The sequence below is a fragment of the Rhodnius prolixus genome, unplaced genomic scaffold (assembly GCF_049639745.1).
Source record: "Rhodnius prolixus isolate KJV_2025 unplaced genomic scaffold, Rpr scaffold_4, whole genome shotgun sequence".
Classification (NCBI taxonomy): Eukaryota; Metazoa; Arthropoda; class Insecta; order Hemiptera; family Reduviidae; genus Rhodnius; species Rhodnius prolixus.
Window position 1 is genome coordinate 41,136,189 of NW_027411614.1, and position 23,742 is coordinate 41,159,930.

General features: G+C 32.8%; 1 protein-coding gene and 1 long non-coding RNA gene across 2 annotated transcripts in view; one reads left to right on the top strand and one right to left on the bottom strand.

The window, feature by feature from the left end:
* The window catches only part of Dysb (dystrobrevin binding protein dysbindin), a 75,072-nt gene that overhangs the window by 13,204 nt on the left and 38,126 nt on the right, over positions 1-23,742 (top strand). The window lies entirely within an intron of this gene.
* Positions 14,921-18,053, bottom strand: LOC141456324 (uncharacterized). The gene is made up of 3 exons (XR_012459723.1): positions 17,935-18,053; positions 17,669-17,817; positions 14,921-15,050 (listed from the first exon to the last, which is right to left on the bottom strand). It is a non-coding gene; the product is annotated as an uncharacterized lncRNA (long non-coding RNA).

Below are 23,742 nucleotides of genomic sequence, written 5' to 3' on the forward strand. Positions count from 1 at the left end.
TTGAGACAGTTGTTAATTTAATGTGTTATTACTTTATAACAAATCCCTGATGTGCTTTTTTATATTATCTCTCTGTAGGACTGCATATCCACTCAGTGCCATCTAAATAATATTTGTTTATGCTTTCACAAACTTGTCGTTAATGCAAGAAACAGAATTTTATTGACAGAATTGATTTTTTGGTTACTTTGTTGCATTCTCTTCATTTGTTTATTATTTTGACTTAGACCTTTACAAAAAGAGGAAGTAATGCAATCCTATTAAATTTTCTTTATTCAGAAGCAGCTAAATAAAAGATTTTCTGAGATAGAAACAGTGTTGTAAACCACTTAAATTGCATTACGCTTTATCGAATGACAGTTTACTAGGAAATCTTACCATGAAACTACTCCAAAGGCTAAAGTTTCAATAATAGAAATATAAATTTTATAAGAAATCTTAGCTTCTACATATTCCGAATCGATTGACACCTCATTCATGAAAATCGGTTCTCGCGTTTAGGCGCTACGCAGTTTACAAAAAAGGTAACAACAAGAAGAAGACCAATTTTTGAAAATGCCGTTTTTGCTCATTTTCAGCAACTTTTTTTGTCAAAATCTATCAGATCTGGGTTGTTGCAAAAAAAATTACAGTTATAAAGGAGGATTTGCCCGTTATTTTAAAGAAAATTTGGGAATTTTATCTTTTATAGAAAACGAGAAAAAAATTGTCAAAGTTGGGTGTTTTTCAACGTTACGCTTTTTCGTGCAGTTTTTGACAATCAACCCTTATACAACTGTCCTACCGGACAGTTTTAATAAGAAAATAATTCAAAATAAAAAATGAATTTTTGAGTAAAACATTTAATAGTATTTCTAATCAAATTATCCAGACAACTTTTTGCAAATAAAAGTTGTTCTACTTTGAAAGCACAGTGTAAACTAGAATATAATTTAATCATTTAAAAGCTAATCTCGAAAAAAATGGCAATTTTCTTAAATTACCATTTTTGCTCGTGGATACATTTTTCGCGTGAGAATTGGGGTTTATCTGAAGTGCTATTCTATGTATACTACATTATTCTTCATCATAAAGTGTGCCTAAATTAATTATTACTATTAATTAAATGTATAGTTTCACGCTATATATTATATTTTTATTATTATTATAAGTTTAATGAGAATTCGCTTATTCTGGTATAAGTACTTGAGAAACCAATTTTTCATGTATCTTTTAATGATCAGAGAGATAGTAGCGAACGATAGAAGAACTAAAGTTAGAAATGAATGCTTAATTACTAAAAATACAAAAAACCCAAGTAAGCTGATAATATTGGTACTGGTTGCAGTGTAAGTGCATTTATTGTTGTTTGAAGCTTTTTGTTATTGGTGGTATGTATGTTTGTATGTTAGCAGGGAGTAGTAGTAGTGTATGCATTGTGCACGCTGAATGTGTACATGTAGTCGGTGTGTCAGTGTATGTGTGCCAGTGTACTGTAGAAGGAGTAGTGAGTGGTTGGTGGTGGAGGTAGTGCTAGTCCGTCTGCTAGCACCTCCATGCGGATAGTTGTGAAGTTGTTATGACCTTGGCAACTGCATTTCCTCTATACAAAACTATTATATATATATATATATATATATATATATATATTACAGATGCACTTTGTCCGCTGTACACTCCGCTCCTCCTCCTCCTACTAACTACTAACTAATACACATTACACTGAGGTGTGTCGTTTTCATTATTTCTTCGTCTTCTTTTTTCTCCCCATTCTGCAATCTCGGATTTTTATTTTTTAAACTTCAAATATAATATTAAATTTAAATAGCGTTATTTACAGGAATAACACATATTTAAGGAGTAGGACTGATTTAAAATTCTTTTGTTTACCCAATCACACGCCACTATAGTGTTCCATTGTTCTAATTTCGATTTCCTCTTCATCTCTTTAGATACATTTTTTATAATAACTTTTTCTTACATTATGCAAAGAATTTTAGTTAATATGTCACCAACAAAATAAACCTATTTTTAAAATAAATAAGTAAATATATATAAATATAAGTAAATATACATATACAGGGTGACTACTTTTTTTTTTAACGGCGGGAAATTTCGAAAAAATAAAAAACACGTATTTAATCATTTTTAGTCTAGTTTATTTTCAGTGATTGACCCATTTTTTTAAACCCCTGTATCTCGAGATACAACATCCAACTTTTGTTTTTCAAATGGAACGTTATATTTTTTTTTGCATATTTTTGTAGTATTTGAGCTCCTAAAAACAAACAAAAACAAAAGTTGAAATCGGTTAGGTTTTTCAAAAGTTATGGTAATTTAAAATATAAAAAACAAATTTCAGTTTAGAAATAGAAATAGAAATACGTTTATTAATGTCCTGGGACGTTTAGTCCCTTAAGGACAACAAAAAATACAGACATAAATATTTAAAAAATCAAATATCTGAGTTGCTCTTCGTTGCTGCTAAAATATAGAAATAGAAAAGAAATTTATTATTCTGGGACAATTGTCCCCTAAGAATAAATACAGGTACAAATAGAGGCCTTAATAGTTTGGCCAATAATTGGCCTTAATAGTTTACTGTCAAAATTACGTTATTTTTTTTAAAGAATCTGTTCAAACTGGGCACAATCAACGGATAGGCAAGCCAAAACTCTGGGACTCCCACGCTTTGCTTGTAGCAGCACTTATGGTGGCGAAGTCAAGATCTAGGCAGGCTAGAGTTATTCGACGTTTCAGATGGTTTATTCAACAAACGTTTGGTGTGCAGTTTTAGGAAATCAACTAATCAGCCCATACTTCTACATACATATATTTAGAATGGAATTTTGAAAGTGTGTATCAGAAATGAAAAAACGGATGAAGAGGTTATCATCTATTTTTCATCTATTCCAGTACCATGAGGGCGAAAATTGTGAAATAGAAGATTTAGAAGTTGATGCGTCCCTTATTCCTCTGTGTGGTACCTCATTTAACGTTTTCTTGAGGTTGCCAACTTTAGGATCCGCGCGTTTCCGTTTTTACTCGAGAGTTCCCTCAAAGGTAAGATCAAAATTGTTCATTGATCATTTATTACGTCAGTTGGGGCAAAAAAAAAACCAGTTGCGATAATTATTTTTAGGTGAGTTTGATGAGCTCCTATTTGTTTTCTTGGTGCTTTTCGTTTTTATTATTATTCTTGATTGAATGTTGTCAGCACTGCAGGCACAGTTTACGTTTAAACAAACTCCAGAGCTACACGGTTATAAGAAGTTTAACCAGGAGATGGTTCAGTTATGTATTATAGAACAGTTCAGATGGAACTTTCTCTGAACATAGTAGATTGTGTAACCAAGACACACATTTACCCACATGGTCAATGTCAGATTTCTTATAGAACTATGTCCTCCAATCTTTATAACTTGTTACCGTTGCATTTTTTTGTTTGTTTTCGGTTTCCACATTTCTGGTTATTATTGTGAGTAATGAGAATGATGAAAGTTAGCAGTTACTTTCTTATCCCTCCTCTACATTGTGCACGGAGATTAGTCTGATGATGGTCGCCTTCATCACTGGTCCAGGTGGTTATATGATGTCACCGATATTTCCATGGAAACTGTACATCGCACGCACCCACTACTTCATCGACCAATATTTGACCTTGTTTTTTTTTTATATTGCTTCTTGTTACGTTATTTGCTCACCAATCAACCAATTTATTTATTATCGTTACAGATGTTTGGTTTTTGTCTATCAATCGGAACGCAGTTTTGTTATTATTAAGTTCTCCACTAATCAGATTTTAGTCATTATCAACAATCTTGTCTCACTTCTCAGAGATTATTTTAGAAAATGCCTACTATAAACTTCTGTTTAATAAACTTCGAATGTACTACTTATTAAGTTCTATCACTTTTATGAGATTAATTACTCTAGAAAAGGGGTTCCCAACCTGGGGTGTGAGAAAAGACCAGGTAAATAATAGGATATTATTATTATTCAATTTTTTTTTTTTCATATTTTCATTTCTCTTGCCCATATTTCAAGGAAATTATTATTTTTTGTAAAATATACTTTCTTTGTTATATAGGGTGTTCATTTTAAGACGGATCAAATGCATTTCATACTTAAACGGTTAATCTGAGCAAAAAAATGGTAGAGGAAAAATTTGTTGCCCGTCACCTCTAGTTTCAGAACTGGCTCGCAAGCCAGTTTAGCCAGGAGGTTATCAGCTGCTCTCTGTATCTGAGGAGGCACCTTTGAAGTCACAGTACATGCTGCACAAGTTGCGTAAAGTGCATTATTTGATAAATTAAGGAATAATTTTGATCCTTTAAATGAAAGAAATTGATCACTTAAATATGTGGCAGTAGGTTTCCAATTATTTTGGTAATTAAACGCAACTCTCTCAAAATTACCAAAAAATTATTTAACCTTCTTGTATTGTAGCAGATATGAAATTAATTTTTAGCCATTTTGTGTATGCTTGAGAACATCTAAAGCTCTTAACATTTGATTTTTCTTAGAATAATCACTCGGAAAACGACTTATTTCCCGATATTAAGAAAAATACTAGCTTTATTGCCTTGGCAATATTTTTAGTAGAAAGGGGATGAAAAAATACATAAAAATGATCTATCGCGTGCTCTTCTTTCTCTTTGATAACAAGTTAAAAAATTGAAATATGATAATTAAGTACCAGATTTTGAAATGGCCTAGCACCCTTAATTTTGAAGATATCGAATTGTGGTTTCCGGTTTCTTTCATAACTTTTTATACTCTTTAAAACGGCGTATATGAAAATAGGGGTCAACTGCGAACCCTCTCTTTTGGTCGCGCGTCAGCCGCGTATGCGGGCAGGAATCTAAAATCAAGTCACATATTCTGAAACTAGAGGTGACGGGCAACAAATTTTTCCTCTACCATTTTTTGCTCAGATTAAACGTTTAAGCATGAAATGCATTTGAGCCGTCTTAAAATGAACACCCCGTACACTCCAAGGTTCGGAATACTTTGCAAATATTTTCTTGAAGTAAGCTGCTAAAGCAATTGCAAATTCAATGCATTGAGGGTGAATGCTTTGAGTTAATACTGCTGATTGTTGGAAAAATAGGCCAACATATATTGGGCTGCTCTCGGCGCCAAATGGGGCAATGATCAACGTACGGACGTTGGATTAAATAAAAAACGAATAGAAAATTAGATAACTTTTGATTGGTTAATCCAAATAAAAACCAATCATTATTATTAATTTCTATTTTATGTTTATTATTTTGAAAATATTAAATATATTGAGAGGGAGGTTCATGTTAAAATCATATCAGGAGAAAGGCGACTGAACTGTGTGTGAAACGGAAGTGTGTCACTTTGTCTGAAGGTTGTTTTAAGTTTCCAATTTCCCCGTACTTATAGTTTGTTACGAGTTCTAGAATTTAATTTGGGTTATAAAATATATATTTATATATTATTGGACTCTCACTGGGATTTTTCAGTGATAATATGGTACCTTGACTTCATTTACTATATGATGATTTATTGAAACAAAAAAGTATTAGTTGGAGATTTTTTTTTTTTAATGATGCAAGATTCTAATGATTAAAGTGAAATGTATGAGGCACAGCATCCGTTAGTTTACCTCTAGGCTTTAAGTAGTAATTTGGTATTTAATGGATTTTCTTCTCTTATTTATGCGATCGTAATGGATTTCCTAAATTATTTTAAATCCGCTAGATTTGTGAAATCTCTTTGAATTTAAATAAAATGTTTTTACCGCAAGGTGTTTGTTTGATGTGGGAAAAAATTTATTTTTGCGACTTTTACGAAATTATGATCCAATTTTTACATATTTCTAGACCAATCATTTTAAAGTTTAAGTTTTCCTGTTATAATTACGATATTTTTCGTGAAAATTCTTGGGGAAATGTGTGTTAACGATTCCCTCTAGAGTACCGCTTCATAACAGGAAGTGGAGAATTAGTTTTATTTTTATGAAAGAGAGAACTTTATCGTACAATAAGGTGAGGAGAGGGCTTACGGTAGTGAACCTTGTCGTGTATTAACAAAAGTTGTAAATTAGAAATATAATCATCGAATGCAGAAAATTCCTTTCGAATCGTATTTGACCCGCTTTATTTTAAATAAAACGATGGAATATTCAAGTTTAAGAGTTCTAATTAACGCAAAGTTTGAATATCAAGTTATATTCAGGTAATAATAATAGCAGCAGTTATCAAAGAGGTTTAGTGTTATTAAGGGAAACTGTTACAACATAATAAAACTAATACCACTGCACAATAAATAAAGATACCTTCCATTTAGCAGTTGTGATCAAGGTTATTTTGCCTTACAGCTGGACATAGTTCCTTCCATAATCATCATCATGGATTCCCTGCATACCATACTGCTACTGCTCTTAACTGTTGTGTATTCCCAGTTCTAGAAAATATATGAAATATTTATCTACTTATTTATTTTTATTTTATTTTTTACAATAACAATATTGTTACTAGGTGCGTTATTGGTATTTGAATTTCGTAACAACTTGCTATTATGTTGTAATTTAGATTATTCATTATTTATTAGTTTTCATTGATAGATATAGTTCTCTGTTTCTCTCTAATTAGAAAAATCTTTAACCTGTGGAATAGTCAAGATTAGACGCCTATTTCAGCTCCCAGATGGGAAGCAATGAACGGATGGAGAGGTCACTGACTAACAAGTATTTGTTGCTTAGACGAAAAATCTGATAATTGTACTGGCGTGTACTCTATAGGCCAGCGGTTCCCAATCTTTTTTCATTAGTGTACCCCTTTACCTGATTCTTTCCTTAGTGTGTACCCCTAACATATGTATATATATAAAATAAATAATCGTATTCTTGATTTTACCTATTGTAACTTTAAATTAAAAGCAATACAATCTGAGTATAATGTGTCTTGTAAAGAGCATATACATACGATATGTTCCTAATAAAAAAATCATCTATGAATAGGTAAACATTTCAAACCAATAACTATTGCAGGGGCGGTAAATTGAAACAGCAAAGCGTTAATAAAGGAGAAGTAAATTATATGTGGGCCATGTCTAATATTAGTCAAAACAAAAGCATCATTTTTTCGCAATTTTTATATCTTCCGCCATAATTACTTTTTTTTTGCGTACCTCTAAACAATCTTTCGCGTATCTCTGGGGTACGCGTACCCCAGTTTGGGAACCGCTGCTATAGGCTATAATGTGCACTTATTGGAGCTAGATGAACTCATTAGGGCTATGGAAACAACTCAACCTCGTATCTTGGGAGGTCCTAAGAAGAGTCAGGGGTACAGACATTACGAATACACTAAGTAACATCTCTTCCACCTAATGTTCTCCATAGATGTTCTGGAAGGATTTTTAGGTTGGGTTACATTCCCTTCTAACACTTGATGACTACTTAGTCTCTCCAGGAAGAATAGGAAACTGTTAGTTAATCAAAAATCCATCAGTGATATCTTACTTGTCGTCCGGTTAACTTGTTAACTTTCTGCAGATGAGATGACTTCTTGCCAAAATCAGGAAAGTTGAGAGCACCCTTGGAGATTCTATTCTCGTCTGAGTCAACTCCTTGTGCCATCCTTGGGGTCTCAAGAGCCAAGGATTTGAGCTAATTAATAACGTTTTAGCATCTTTTTTCTAAATTAAATATGTTTCTGAATTAAATCGTGTTCTTGCTGAACTGTCTGACAGCAAATATGCTGCTTTTTAATGATGTACCATTGTTTTTTTACTTAAATCATAAAAAAGGGCTTTCAAATTTAAACCTGCTTTCAGGAGAACTGTCTTCAGGCTACGTGGTCCCTATTTCGGTGTAACATGTACGTTTGTGGTAAAAATTCCTGGTAAAATAAAAATTATTTATTCATTGAGAAATACTACCGCAAGAGAAGTGATGAATGATGCGTTTGTATGTGTGTCTAGTCTCTAGAATTTAGAGATTTTTTATTTAATTACGTAATAAATTAATTATCTCTTCAAATTAATTGAGTAAATTGAAATTAATATTTATAATGTAAACAGTTTGATGGCCGGCGCGATAATTCGATAATGAAAGTGAAAATTAATTAGGCAGTGCCCGTACAGCTGGGAGTGAGAGTTCGCGATACAGGTGGCGGTGGTTGATGTTGAGTTGGAACTACGTATGTGCACAGTTCCATTGTTATTTTTTTTTTTTTTTGACGTTGAATGGAGAATTTTATTTAAGTTATTTATAAAAGTTCCAGCTTAGTAAAAATCATTATCTTTCTTCGTAGAGGAGAGATTTATTTTTAATTTTTGAGCCGCTCTAAAACTACGTAACAGCTCTACCACCACCCACCCTATCCACGACAATGGTGAGACGAACGGCTAGCAACTGACTTGACTGCTGGGGGTTCCCCTATTGTATTCCGCTTGTAAATATCCCAAACAACACTGTGAACCTAAACAACACTGACTGACTGACTGAGCCAGTGAGAAGTAGGTCAAATTGCGTCATCTTATGTTGGTCGTCATGGTTACGGATAAACTGAATTTTGGCAAACGTGGCGCCCGTCACTCACTCTCTCTCTCCATCTCCATCTCATTCTCACGCACATTCTGTATTCTTGTTGTCATTACTGTTGTTACTTTTTCTCCTCTGACAACCTCCTCCTCCTACTCCTCCCTTGACTTGGTGACTGCCTTAATAATTGTCCTAGTGAAAGGATTGGCAAATTCTTTCTCTCTCATTGTGTTTTGCGATCGCAGCAGATTATCTGTTAGTGGTGGGGCACTTTTTTTATCCAACCATGTTTTTTATTTTTATTTTTTTTAATAATTTAATTTTTAAAACTAATTTTTCCTACATATTCCAGTTATCAAATTTGGCAGTTCCTTAAAATTTGTAATGATAGCAATTAATAGACTAGTACCGCAATCAGCATCAGCTTTGCGGGCCTCCCCTCTAACTGTGGAGGAGGAACAGTGTTTTACCTATTTAAAGAAAAACTTAAAAATCCCCAACAAATAAAGTTGCACTTTTCTCCTTAACAGATTTTTGGCCAGTATCACATTGCGCTAACCTCTATTGAATGTAAATGGAGTACAAGTTTGCGTTTCCTAGATATTCCGCTTACCCACACGCTCCTAGAACAGGCACTAAAAACATTTTCTTTTATTTTTTTAGGTTAGAGAGAGTTATTGTGGGTGGGACCGCTGATATATCTAAACAAAAAACAGGAAATTGTGGGAAAATAAAGGCGCCACGGTAGCCGAGCCACTGTAAGAGGCGAGACCTGTAAAGCTAATATGTATTGAGGTAATGGGTTCGATTCCCGGTCTCAGGCCTTGGATTTTATTTAATGTGTTAATATGAGGGAATTTACAGTAAAGTATGTTTGCTAGTCGCCTCCGTTCACGACGCCTAATTTGTAGTTGGACGTAAAGACCCGCCTGAAAAAATAGGCAATTACTTTTTTGTGGGAAATAATTTAGAGATGCCAGAGTCAACTTTTGGTCAAATTCGATCAAAAAGAATTTCCATTTTAATGGAAGCGATTTTCCTGTTTTTTTTGAGAATTTGCCAGTAAAACAGCTCTTTTGGCTTTTCATTCAAGTTTATACCTCTATATTGCGTATATTTAGACCTTTAACCATTGAAGGAGTTAATCATTTAGATGTAATGCTCTAACCTCATTATCTGTATATTAATCAGCATTAAATATGTAAGTTTTCCATTCATAAAAAATTAGTTGGACGGAAGTGCCACTTTTACCCAACAAAATTTGTGGCTTTTAGCGGTTTGAGGGTGGGGGGCTGCGCTAAAAAAGTTCTTGCGGTGGCCAAAGAAGTCAGCGAGCTTGCCAGCCAGTTTTGCATGACACATTCTGTTCATTTTCTACCGTCACTTAGTCTGAAGAATGAATCATTGATTCTTATAAGAATTCTGTGCTGCTAGAAGCATTTGACGATTACAAATATTACTGTAAGAATCGTAAAATGAAGTTGAGAGATTGTTTCTCACCTGATACTGCTCGTGTTTTTTTTTTGTTCGGCAACTTTTTGATATATTGTGTATAATTAATAAATTTTCAAGAGTTTGATAAGATTTTGGAGTGTGGTCAAAATCAAGTCTTTCTTCTATTTTTTGTATGTAGCTGGGCTCTCCTGAGCGAGTCTCAAGTGCTAATCATATCTGTGATTTTTAATTACGTATTGGATTTTAATTGTTGGTATTGCTCTTACTTCTGGCTCAAATAGCCCCTCCCTCGAGATTATGAGTATCGTGTACACGTGCCACAATTCGAGCGTTAAATTGTGAAGACAAGCTTGGCTTGTTAGGTGACATTTTTTTTAGGATAACTGCAGGGTGTTATCCTAAATTAGCCCGCTACACTAACAACAATAGCTCACAACTTTCCACTAACACAGCCGATAGTTGATACCAGCCAGTTGATGGATAATACAAGAATGGTTGTGTCGAGAATCGGAGAGTAGTTTCCTAATTAATATGAGGGCGTACGAGAACGTTCTCCAGGATATCTGGGTGGTAGCCAGGTACTTCCTTTTGGGAATTGCTTATCCCAATCTGTTCTTTCACCTTCTGGGATAGCCTAATTAGTTACCTTGTAGCATATACAGGATGACCAGAGTTATATGCTCCACCCACTTTTTTTTAAAAACGGCAGAAAATTTCGAAAAAATAAAAAACACTTATTTAATCAATTTTAGTCTAGTTTATTTTCAGTGATTGACCCATTTTTTTAAACCCCTTTATCTCGAGATACAGCATCCAACTTTTGTTTTTCAAATGGAACGTTATATTTTTTAATGCATATTTTTATGGTATTTGAGCTCCTAAAAAAACAAAAAACAAAATTTTGAAATCGGTTAGGTTTTTCAAAAGTTATGGTAATTTAAAATATGAAAAACAAATTTCAGTTTATTGTCAGAATTACGTTATTTTTTTTAAAGAATCTGTTAAAACTGGGTACAATCAACGGATAGGCAAGCCAAAACTCTGGACTGCCACGCTTTGCTTGTAGCGGCATTTATAGTGGCGAAGTCAAGATCTAGGCTGGCTAGAGTTAGGCAGGTGGAGCATATAACTCTGCTCACCCTGTATATCCTCTCTGGTTTACCGGCACTTCATCCATCTGCAGAATCCCCACCCAAAGAGTACTTCCCGAGTATCCTTTTTGTTAATTACTTTCAACACTGTTTACGATCTTAAGTAGTTTTCGAAAAAGATTTTTTTTTATTCCCTTTACCGAAGAGGTTCAGACTTCACAGAATCTGAATTCTCTGGTTTCAGCGATCACTTTTGATAAAGAAGCCAAAGTCTATTTGCGCTTGCTACTACTTACATTGCACAAATGCCTATCATTTTTTTTTTTTTTATTGACATTTCTGACGTTAATCTTCTGCACACACCCTGGAGTTGTTGTGACGTTTCAAAATTTCGTTTTATTGTTATGAATTTGTCTAACTTTTTCCCGAAAATTCATTGTTGAAAGCGAATTAATGTCAGAACAAAGAAAGAAAAAGAGTCGTCAAGAGTAATTAACCGGATTTTTATCTATTTATTTTTGTTTTTAAAACGTTTATCGATTAATTTAAATTTTTGATGCAATCACAAGAGATCGTCATCATTAATTTTTCATTCATCAAACTAATTCTAGTAGTAAATATTGTAAAATATTCCTGAATGTTTGATAATGGCATTGGAATATTATTCTTTTTATTATCTCCGAAAATTTCCGTTATCACGTGTATATTCCAAGACAATATCTTCTTATCAACATTATCACTCACATAAAAGTCTTTTTGATATTATATATAAGTAAAAAATTAAATTTTATTTTATTTTTTTATCACATCATTTGAACGTCAAAAATATATAGGGTATTTGGTCAGACAATATTGATTTAGCTGGTTGTTTTAAAGTGATTTAGTCATTCGTCTTGACTAGATATGTACATTAGCGCAGTCTGGTAGTGGGGCCATAAAAAACAAAGTTTCTTCTCGACTGAATATTTGTCGCAGTTTTTTAAAATGACTACAATTAAAATTCAGCTGCTTTATGTCCTCTAAGGTTACTGTTTTATTCTCTCTCTTGAAATTGTACTGCTCGCGATGATGGTTCCAATAATCCTGTACGGTCCAGGGGACTCTTCAAACGACCTGCTCCATTCATCTTTTTACTCAGCATCTAGTGGTAGTCTTTGCAGAGTTGGCGAGATTGGTGATTTCTTCTTTGTTCTCATGATTTACCATACGTACACCAGTTTTTTTACCTTATTTCAGTTATCTCTTAACATGCCCTTATCTCTTAACAAGTAGACTAGATCTATTCATTACAGAGGCTTAGTGCTCTGTTAATTCGTTTTCTTTTATCACCAGTGTTTATACAGTGGCCATACACAGCTTCTTCTTCTCAGCCAGCATCTTAGGTTTGGAGAAAAGCGGTTGAACTGGTTTCCAGAAGATTAAAGAATTATTTTTTCCCCCAGAAGTCGTACAGTGATCAGGTTTTCTTCAAAAAAAGCGAATTCTATTATTCCATAATTTAACCATGGTGTAGCCAATCGGCTACATACTTGAATTTTTCTCAACTACTGCATCCTGTCGGTTACTTGATACATTTACCATTTAGAATAGACGTTTTTGTTTATGTAGGCCAAAGGTTGTCCCACAGAATGCACTGGTAGAGAGACAGTAGTGTTTTTTTCTATCAGTCCTCCCATTTGATTTTTTGTCGTCACAAGCTGCTTCAGAAAGGAGTTGGTGGAAATGACATTTCATTTAAGAATTAGATAAATTACTAGCGCAACCTTATACACCTAGCTAAGTTCTTAAGAAAGATGTACTCAGTTAAAAAAGAAATACATTTATTTTCTTTAAATTTAAGTCTTTAGCCGATTGGGTTCGAGCAAAAAAACGTAAATAAAATAAATTTGAGGTGTTCAGAATTTTTTTTACCATTTTTCCCATGAAATAGAGGGTTTGAAGGATAAACTGTAATTTTTCGAACGAAAAATAAATATTCATGCAGTGAAGGGTTAATTATGGATAGGTAATAATAAATTTTATTAACCAGAGTCTAAATACGGGTTGTACTTTTTGGCCACAGACTTCCTTTTATCCTAGAGTTATAATCTAACTTTCCTTCCTTCTCTCGCAGGCCAGTTGGCCTTTAACAGCTCCAAAGAAGACTTTTCTTCCCTTAATCTCTTCTTTCCATTACTTATGTCACAGGTCTTAATCCCATTTCCTGTTCATCTATTGGATCATACGCACGCTTATCAACACAATACTAGGTTGGTTTTTATTCACATACAATCGTGGCGTTCTAGAGTTTGCAGTTTTCCTGATTACTTAAAAATAAAATAAATAAATTTTCTTTTGAATATGGTTTAAATAAAAGTGATGGGTATTTTCAAGAAAATCGAAAAAACCCTGGAGAATTCATTCCAAGTCGTCATACTTCAGAAATTTTTTCTGTTCTTGACATCTTTTATATTCTACGAAAAATAGTAGAATGAAAATTCTTCCCGTAACGGTAGCCGAGCGGGTTAAGAGGCGAGACCTGCAAAGCTAATATGCATTGTGGTACTGGGTTCGATTCTCGGTCTTGGTCTTGGATTTTATTTAATGGTTAAATGAGAAATAGTCAAGTACGTTTGCTATTCGCCTCCTCCGTCCGCGACAACTAGTAAATGGTAGTTGGACGTTAAGCCCCGCCTGAAAAAATAGGCGATTACTTTTTCTTCCCTTTACCAACCAGCATAGTAATTAGCGAAAGTCTGAATAGTATTTCACTCCTTAGAATTAGTGAGTGTGTGTGTGTATCCTTGAGGATGAGCATGAGGAACTTGAAGTTTAATGTGCGTAGTATATAAAGAAATAAAAAAAAAAAAGAAATGATAACATTTGTAAACACAGTGAAAAAAAAAAATATATATATATATATAAAAAGAAGAAGAGAACCAAATTGAAGATAAGTTTTATTATCAGTTAGCGCGCCGTTTTATCTCTGTTTGGGAGGGAGATAGCGTAAAGTCATTCATTTGTTAGGAAAGAGGCGCCTTCTTTATCGTTTCGCTTCTTATAACCAATTCTCCTCATATCTCTAGTGTGTGTGTGTCTGTGTGTGTGTGACGAGGTACGTTCACGCCTTACTTGCCTTGTGTGCTTTACTCTCTAGCTCTCTCTCATATAAGCCCTTTCTTACTTAGTCTGTCTCCCTATTATTTTCGTAATGTAAATAAAAAACTGCCTTAGCTTGTTCTCAGGGCTGTAAATGTACGAGATATTTACTTGTGTATATTAAACTTGTCACAAGTTACAAGTAAACAAATATCAAGTAATTATTCTGAAGGATCTAATAATTTTGATGTTTATTTATATAAAAATTTTTAGAAGAGTAAAAAATATTCGTGGAGTACTTACAATAGTTCCAATAAAAACAGGCCAGTTTTGTAGGTGAACTAATCATGTTAACTAAATCTGTACTCAGACAGTGGTGCCAATCATAACTAAATTGAGTTTTCATCATCGGTATTTTATTAAACATTACCGGAACTTGACAAAAATAATTGTGGTCAATGCTATAAGTGTTTGTATGAACAGAATATCTCTATAAAATTAAAAATTACAGGAAGCTTAAAAAACGGATCTTCGATTTTAATATTGACGTCGCTTCTGATCCTTAAATTTAAAAAAACAATAACATTTTTTTTCCAAATCTCAAAATGCTTATTAGGAACAATCGACTGGTCAAGCTTAATTTTAACTATAAATTAAATAATTAAAACTTTTCTTACAGATCTATGATAGATCTGTGTCTATCATAGATCTGCAAGTATACTTAGAACTCGATAGATTTTTCACTCAACTTTGAAAAGCTTAGTTTTTCCTTTTTTAGAAAATAAACAATCACTTGGGCTTGAAACATTTTGAAAAGGGGTATTATAGGCATAATATTTAACAAAGACAAGGTGCGTTCCAATGAAGAAATATTCTGCAACAATCTAGTATCTTAACTCTGGCTTCCGCTTGTAAGTCAAGTGCATCTCCTGTGGAACGCCTTAAAATAAATTAAAGTTTCTAATAAAAGTTATAGATCTTAGCTATAGTTAAACTAGCAGGACTTGCATCAAATTTAAAGAACTCTTTTGGAATGGTTTTCTAGAAAAAAAAATGCATCCAGGAAATTCGTCCTTCCGGGAAAACGAATAATCTCGAAATCTTTATTTTAGCCTTTCTTTAATAATACAAAACAAATACAGTGATAAAGGGTGGTTTGCCCTATAATTTAAAGAAAATTTGGGAATTTTATCTTTTATGGTAAAAGAGAAAAAAATTGTCAAAGTTGGGTGTTTTTCAACGTTACGCTTTTTCGTGCAGTTTTTGACGATCAACCCTTATACAACTGTCCTACCGGACAGTTTTAATACTATAGAACTGATAGCCTAAACTTAACACGACTAAAAGGAAGCATAACTCTTCCCACATGTCCTAGAATTGGCTTAAAATTAATTTTTCCGTGTAAATTTTTGGAAATAAGTATTGCATATCTAGTTGGTGTACAATCAGAGTTCTGTGTTTAAAGGAAATTGTCAGTACCATCGAAAGAAAACAAGAAGCTGAAAAATCAGTTTTTTCTGTTAAAGATTATTTCCGGTTTAGTTTTTGAGTTACGCTGCGCTATCTTACGTGAAAATAAAAAAGTGTAGATAAATATTATGAATAATAAGGAGTCTCTATAGCTGGGAAGAGATTTGAAACGGAACTATTACTTTTTAAAAAGACATTATCCGTCTGCGATTTTCTTGACGGGAAGTACGCACATTAATTGTATTTAAGTGTAAATATTGCGATCAAATCCAGACAACAATCATCTTATAATTAAAATTCAGAGATAAGATAGGTTTTTATAGCGATGTTTGATAATTATTCTGTGATCAGCAGATACAATACTGTTCCAATATCTTCAAACTAATACAAACTAGTACGTAGTAGGTTTTTTTGGATTCCTGTTCTGGTTTAAGTAATTAAAAAACTGTTTCCTTTGTCTTAAAACGGAAATGAAACAGAAAAAAAAAATTGGATTTAAATATCCAGAGGAATTTTGAAAATTACGTAAAAATTTGGAAAAAATATGGTGAGTTATGATTAGTGGTTGGTGGATTTATGTTACCTCATTACTAAGTATTACTAAGTAACTCAAAACGAAATGTACAGTCTGAGCTGGATGCGAGCTTATTTTTGAATTACAGTGCTCACTATTTTTCCAAAAATCAATATTTTTTGAACTCGCAAGTACTTGAAAACAGAGATTTTCTTTGAAAATGCGCGATAGAAAATTTGCCACAATCTCTGTGCTCACCTTGACACTAGGTGTTTATTGCAGCATTTAAAAAAAATTATAAGTATTGTGGAGTAGACAATGTACGATTTGCAAGGAGTCCGAGCTTAGTGCTGCTCCTGAGAGCGCTACTATCCCTTGGAAGATTTTTCAAAGAGCCATCGCTTACTGTGCATAATTTATTTTATTGAACAATTAAATATGATTAAATATTTAGTTAGTTTATTAAATTATTTTAATATTATGTGGTAATTGATTGTGATCTCTGTGATGGTGAAGGTAGCCGTTCTAGATATGCTAATGCAGAACCTTTTATAAATGGTTTGCTCTTTTGGGGGCGTAAAGTTCTCTTGCCTCCGGTGCTTGGTAATGCCTTGGAGGCAGTTGTTCTTATCATGTGGCCAATTCTAATTCCATGACCTTCTTTATTTTTATTAACTTATGCAAAATATAAAACCTAACGCCCTCTATCCGTTCATATTGTGTGATATTAACAACTGACAAGGAGAACAGGAATTCACCGCTGTATTTAATACAAAAAAATATGCTTACGCTCTTGTAATATGCTTACTAAATATTGGGTTATCTACTAACTTGTAACATATACTATAACATACGCCTCATTTTGGTGCGATTTTGGTTTTGAAATTATTTATCTCTACAAAAGTTTATTATAGTTCATACGATTGCTGTTTGGTTGGTTTAAATTCTTATTTTGTTTCTGTTTGGAATCAGGCGCCATGTTGGCTTAATTTGTTGAAGATTATTTTAATTAAATCAAAAGTTTATTAGGCTCAATATTATGCTAAATTTATTAAAGCAATCCAAATTTCAATTGGTTTTGTGTGCTTAATTAGTGAGTTCGTTTGTTTTTTTTATTGATCACCCAAACAAATTTAATAAATTGTCAAATTTAGTACTGACTAGCAAAACTTTAAATTTAAATTTAAATTACAATTTAGCAGCACCTTTCAAGTATTATATAAAATTTTTAGCCACCCCTGTTCTATAAATCTAAGTATAAAATCTTCTTACATACTGATCCTAACATCACGATATGGCGATTAATTTCCCTCGATAGTGATGAATATTTTGTTTGAAAGTAATGTTCATAAAAATTAAATCGATCGCAGAAAACTTTGACAGATAATTGGTAGGAACTAGTCAACCGCAAGATTGATTGCCTGCCTTGCCAATTTATGCAAAACAATTGCAATTACAATATAAGTGATTTCTAAAATATATAACAGCAATTATTTATTTCTTTCTTAATTTTTACACTTCTAAAGCTCACGTTGTTCCAATATTCTAAGTTCAATAACTAACCTTACTTTTTGCGGAAAGCCTTTTTCCTTCCAAGTTTAGAGTTAGTCTGTTACCTTACTTGAAACAATTGCAGAATGCTGTATGATTGATCACTAGGTTGTACAATAAATAACCATTGCCTACAGTGGTCAAATATTGTGTTGGCTATTCTGTTAAAAGTAGAGATTTAAGCTGAAGACTTCATACTCATAAGAACTTATCACTTGTACTTTAATTTTTTTTTTCTTTGTGAAAGTTATTTTTTAGGATGGTTTCTTTGGGCTTACCTTTAATGTGTCATTTCTGGAATTTGTACGCTTTTACCACTTATATTCTCCGTGTTTGTCATTAATATTGTCATTTAAACTATGAAATTGGAGCTAGATCAAGTCTTGTGAGTGTTCCACCACCTGATTCTATATTTAATCAGCCCAAATATAGCAAAAATTAAAAGCAGATGTTTTAACTGTCTATATCCTATAGCTGATGAAAATAATAATTATTGAAAATGTAAAAATAAAATAAAAATATGGGGATATACTGGTTGATGTTATAGTAGAGGAGAAGATGATGATTGGGTTAGCTGGGGAGGTAGGTGGTTGTCGAGGGAACGTAAGATCCAACATGAGTGAATGTATTATGTATGTGAATGTATTTGTGTACGTTGTGGAGGATAGTGTTAGTGTTAGTAGTACGTGCTCACTGTATGGAGGAGAGTCAGTGTTGGTGAGGTATTACCCAGTCAAGGACGAATGTTCTGTATAAACTTTCTCTTTCCATAGTAAAATACAGGCAGCAACGTTACCACCATCATCATCATCAACAATAATACCATCTATATGTATATATATACGAGTATATAATAAATATAGCTTTATCGCCGTAGTAAAATATAGATCTCGCTAGTTATTTTATTTTTTTTTTGTTATGTACCGTTGGTCACACTGGCTGCATCTTACTTGGTCGCTGAAAATATCGCCAACTAAAAATATCTATATATATTTTTTATTAATTTACTAATTTTTGGACACATTTGAAACTACATTAAGTTGTCAGGAAAAGTTTTACGGGTTTCCTAGCGCAACGTTAAGGTTCTACCCAGGGTACCTTCTAAAATTGATAAAAACCTCTATAACTGAAAGTACCATTTTGTGGAAAGAATTTTATAATCTCTATGGATTTGGAACATTTACTGATAGAAATCCATTTTAAGGCAGCTTCTCTTTAAGCTGTCATTTCCAGTCATGACTATTTTATTAGGCCGAGCTTACGACCTAGGGACTAGTTCATCTTCAGGGCTTATTGGCAATATAGTATAAAACATTTAGTTCATAAGCAGACTGACAGTAGATACACCAACTTAACAATAACCATGTACAAATACTTTGTAATCAAATAGCCTGTAATATTGTATGTATTGCATCTATTGTATAATACAGAAATTAATTGATAAGAACTTTAATTTTCGAAATTTCAGACGATAATCTGATAATTGACGTTCAGATGATAATCGCGCTCAGTCTCCACTAGATGTTAATGAATATCCTATAGTTTCCTTCGTCTCGCATTGTTCTGTATGACATTTAACCATTTTTAGAAATGAGTTTAAACTGAGTAAATGATCATTTAAACAAGAATTATTTTCATGTAAAAAGTAACACCTAAAAATTCTTAAAAACAAATAATAGGATCCTCTGAATGCTTTAAGAAACATCTACATCCGGTGTGCCACCCAAGTTCCTTTAACTTCAAGTCCAATTAGTGAGGAAAGGAAAGCCTTATTATTTCCCTTTGGTTTTCATTATAAAATTTCTATCCAATTTCTTATTAAATCATTTATCAAAGCTTGATTTGTCTTGATAAGTTAGTTGGTCTAAATTTGGCCAAATTGTTGATGTTAAGGGTCTGACCCTTTAATAGCTGTGGCCAATGTAAGAGCTCTGAAGGGAAAGTTTTAAATATCCGGTACCGTTATTTATGTGTGTATATATATTTATATAGAAATGGAAAGTTAAAATGTCCATTTTGGTTTTCCATATTATTATTGTTTCCCTTTCATAATTTGAGGTCTTCTTTTCCTTCCTTATTTTTGGTACCGAGGTTTGATAGGTGTGGATCTTGAGATAATTCATCTTTCTCTATTTGATGAACATTAAGAAAAGTAGCCTAAACTAGATATATTGATCACTCAAGCAAAACACAAAACATGTAAACAGCTGCAAGTCACCTGACTGTAGATATAACCTCTGCAAGGAGGTCCCTCTTTCTCTTCAGGAGCACCATCTCCCTAAAACGTATGGCATAAAGAGAAAAAAACGAGTTTTCAAAGCCTGCATAGAATTGAATCCAAGGCTCCTGGCGTCAGACCCAGTACCCAGTACCGCAATACATCTCAGCTTTGCGGGTTTAGTCTATTTATCCTCTCTAAAATTACATATCTGTTGGTAAAACCGTATTAGTTCTTAGAAATGGCAGGGAAGCACAGTTCCAACCCTTTATATCTTCTACAATTATAGATCTGTGCACAAAATAACTATAGTTTATAATTGAGAAAAACAAAGTGTACAAGAGAACAAAATTCCATATCAATACGTGGTTCACAGTGGGAGATATAGAACGGCCATAATTTTACAGAATTTCATGACCCAAAAAAATTTCAACCCTTTATACCTTCTACCTTTTTAGATCTGTGCACAAAATAACTATAGTTTATAATTGAGAAAAACAAAGTGTACAAGAGAACAAAATTCCATATCAATACGTGGTTCACAGTGGGAGATATAGAACGGCCATAATTTTGCAGAATTTCATGACCCAAAAAAATTTCAACCCTTTATATCTTCTACCTTTTTAGATCTGTGCACAAAATAACTATAGTTTATAATTGAGAAAAACAAAGTGTACAAGAGGACAAAATTCCATATCAATACGTGGTTCACAGTGGGAGATATAGAACGGCCATAATTTTACAGAATTTCATGACCCAAAAAAATTTCAACCCTTTATATCTTCCACCTTTTTAGATCTGTGCACAAAATAACTATAGTTTATAATTGAGAAAAACAAAGTGTACAAGAGGACAAAATTCCATATCAATACGTGGTTCACAGTGGGAGATATAGAACGGCCATAATTTTACAGAATTTCATGACCCAAAAAATTTTCAACCCTTTATATCTTCTACCTTTTTAGATCTGTGCACAAAATAACTATAGTTTATAATTGAGAAAAACAAAGTGTACAAGAGAACAAAATTCCATATCAATACGTGGTTCACAGTGGGAGATATAGAACGGCCATAATTTTACAGAATTTCATGACCCAAAAAATTTTCAACCCTTTATATCTTCTACCTTTTTAGATCTGTGCACAAAATAACTATAGTTTATAATTGAGAAAAACAAGGTGTACAAGAGAACAAAATTCCATATCAATACGTGGTTCACAGTGGGAGATATAGAACGGCCATAATTTTACAGAATTTCATGACCCAAAAAAATTTCAACCCTTTATATCTTCCACCTTTTTAGATCTGTGCACAAAATAACTATAGTTTATAATTGAGAAAAACAAAGTGTACAAGAGAACAAAATTCCATATCAATACGTGGTTCACAGTGGGAGATATAGAACGGCCATAATTTTACAGAATTTCATGACCCAAAAAAATTTCAACCCTTTATATCTTCTACCTTTTTAGATCTGTGCACAAAATAACTATAGTTTATAATTGAGAAAAACAAAGTGTACAAGAGGACAAAATTCCATATCAATACGTGGTTCACAGTGGGAGATATAGAACGGCCATAATTTTACAGAATTTCATGACCCAAAAAATTTTCAACCCTTTATATCTTCTACCTTTTTAGATCTGTGCACAAAATAACTATAGTTTATAATTGAGAAAAACAAAGTGTACAAGAGAACAAAATTCCATATCAATACGTGGTTCACAGTGGGAGATATAGAACGGCCATAATTTTACAGAATTTCATGACCCAAAAAATTTTCAACCCTTTATATCTTCTACCTTTTTAGATCTGTGCACAAAATAACTATAGTTTATAATTGAGAAAAACAAGGTGTACAAGAGAACAAAATTCCATATCAATACGTGGTTCACAGTGGGAGATATAGAACGGCCATAATTTTGCAGAATTTCATGACCCAAATAATTTTAAACTCTTTAAATCTTTTACCTTTTTAGATCTGTGCACAAAATAACTATAGTTTATAATTGAGAAAAACAAAGTGTACAAGAGAACAAAATTCCATATCAATACGTGGTTCACAGTGGGAGATATAGAACGGCCATACTTTTACAGAATTTCATGACCCAAAAAATTTTCAACCCTTTATATCTTCTACCTTTTTAGATCTGTGCACAAAATAACTATAGTTTATAATTGAGAAAAACAAAGTGTACAAGAGAACAAAATTCCATATCAATACGTGGTTCACAGTGGGAGATATAGAACGGCCATAATTTTACAGAATTTCATGACCCAAAAAAATTTCAACCCTTTATATCTTCTACCTTTTTAGATCTGTGCACAAAATAACTATAGTTTATAATTGAGAATAACAAAGTGTACAAGAGAACAAAATTCCATATCAATACGTGGTTCACAGTGGGAGATATAGAACGGCCATAATTTTACAGAATTTCATGACCCAAAAAAATTTCAACCCTTTATATCTTCTACCTTTTTAGATCTGTGCACAAAATAACTATAGTTTATAATTGAGAAAAACAAAGTGTACAAGAGGACAAAATTCCATATCAATACGTGGTTCACAGTGGAAGATATAGAACGGCCATAATTTTACAGAATTTCATGACCCAAAAAAATTTCAACCCTTTATATCTTCCACCTTTTTAGATCTGTGCACAAAATAACTATAGTTTATAATTAAGAAAAACAAAGTGTACAAGAGGACAAAATTCCATATCAATACGTGGTTCACAGTGGGAGATATAGAACGGCCATAATTTTACAGAATTTCATGACCCAAAAAAATTTCAACCCTTTATATCTTCTACCTTTTTAGATCTGTGCACAAAATAACTATAGTTTATAATTGAGAAAAACAAAGTGTACAAGAGAACAAAATTCCATATCAATACGTGGTTCACAGTGGGAGATATAGAACGGTCATAATTTTACAGAATTTCATGACCCAAAAAAATTTCAACCCTTTATATCTTCTACCTTTTTAGATCTGTGCACAAAATAACTATAGTTTATAATTGAGAAAAACAAAGTGTACAAGAGAACAAAATTCCATATCAATACGTGGTTCACAGTGGGAGATATAGAACGGCCATAATTTTGCAGAATTTCATGACCCAAAAAAATGTCAACCCTTTATATCTTCCACCTTTTTAGATCTGTGCACAAAATAACTATAGTTTATAATTGAGAAAAACAAAGTGTACAAGAGGACAAAATTCCATATCAATACGTGGTTCACAGTGGGAGATATAGAACGGCCATAATTTTGCAGAATTTCATGACCCAAAAAAATTTCAACCCTTTATATCTTCTACCTTTTTAGATCTGTGCACAAAATAACTATAGTTTATAATTGAGAAAAACAAAGTGTACAAGAGGACAAAATTCCATATCAATACGTGGTTCACAGTGGAAGATATAGAACGGCCATAATTTTACAGAATTTCATGACCCAAAAAAATTTCAACCCTTTATATCTTCCACCTTTTTAGATCTGTGCACAAAATAACTATAGTTTATAATTGAGAAAAACAAAGTGTACAAGAGGACAAAATTCCATATCAATACGTGGTTCACAGTGGGAGATATAGAACGGCCATAATTTTACAGAATTTCATGACCCAAAAAAATTTCAACCCTTTATATCTTCTACCTTTTTAGATCTGTGCACAAAATAACTATAGTTTATAATTGAGAAAAACAAAGTGTACAAGAGAACAAAATTCCATATCAATACGTGGTTCACAGTGGGGGATATAGAACGGCCATAATTTTGCAGAATTTCATGACCCAAAAAATTTTCAACTGTTTATATCAGTGGTTCTTAACTTTTTCATAGGCGTGGAACACAATTATATGT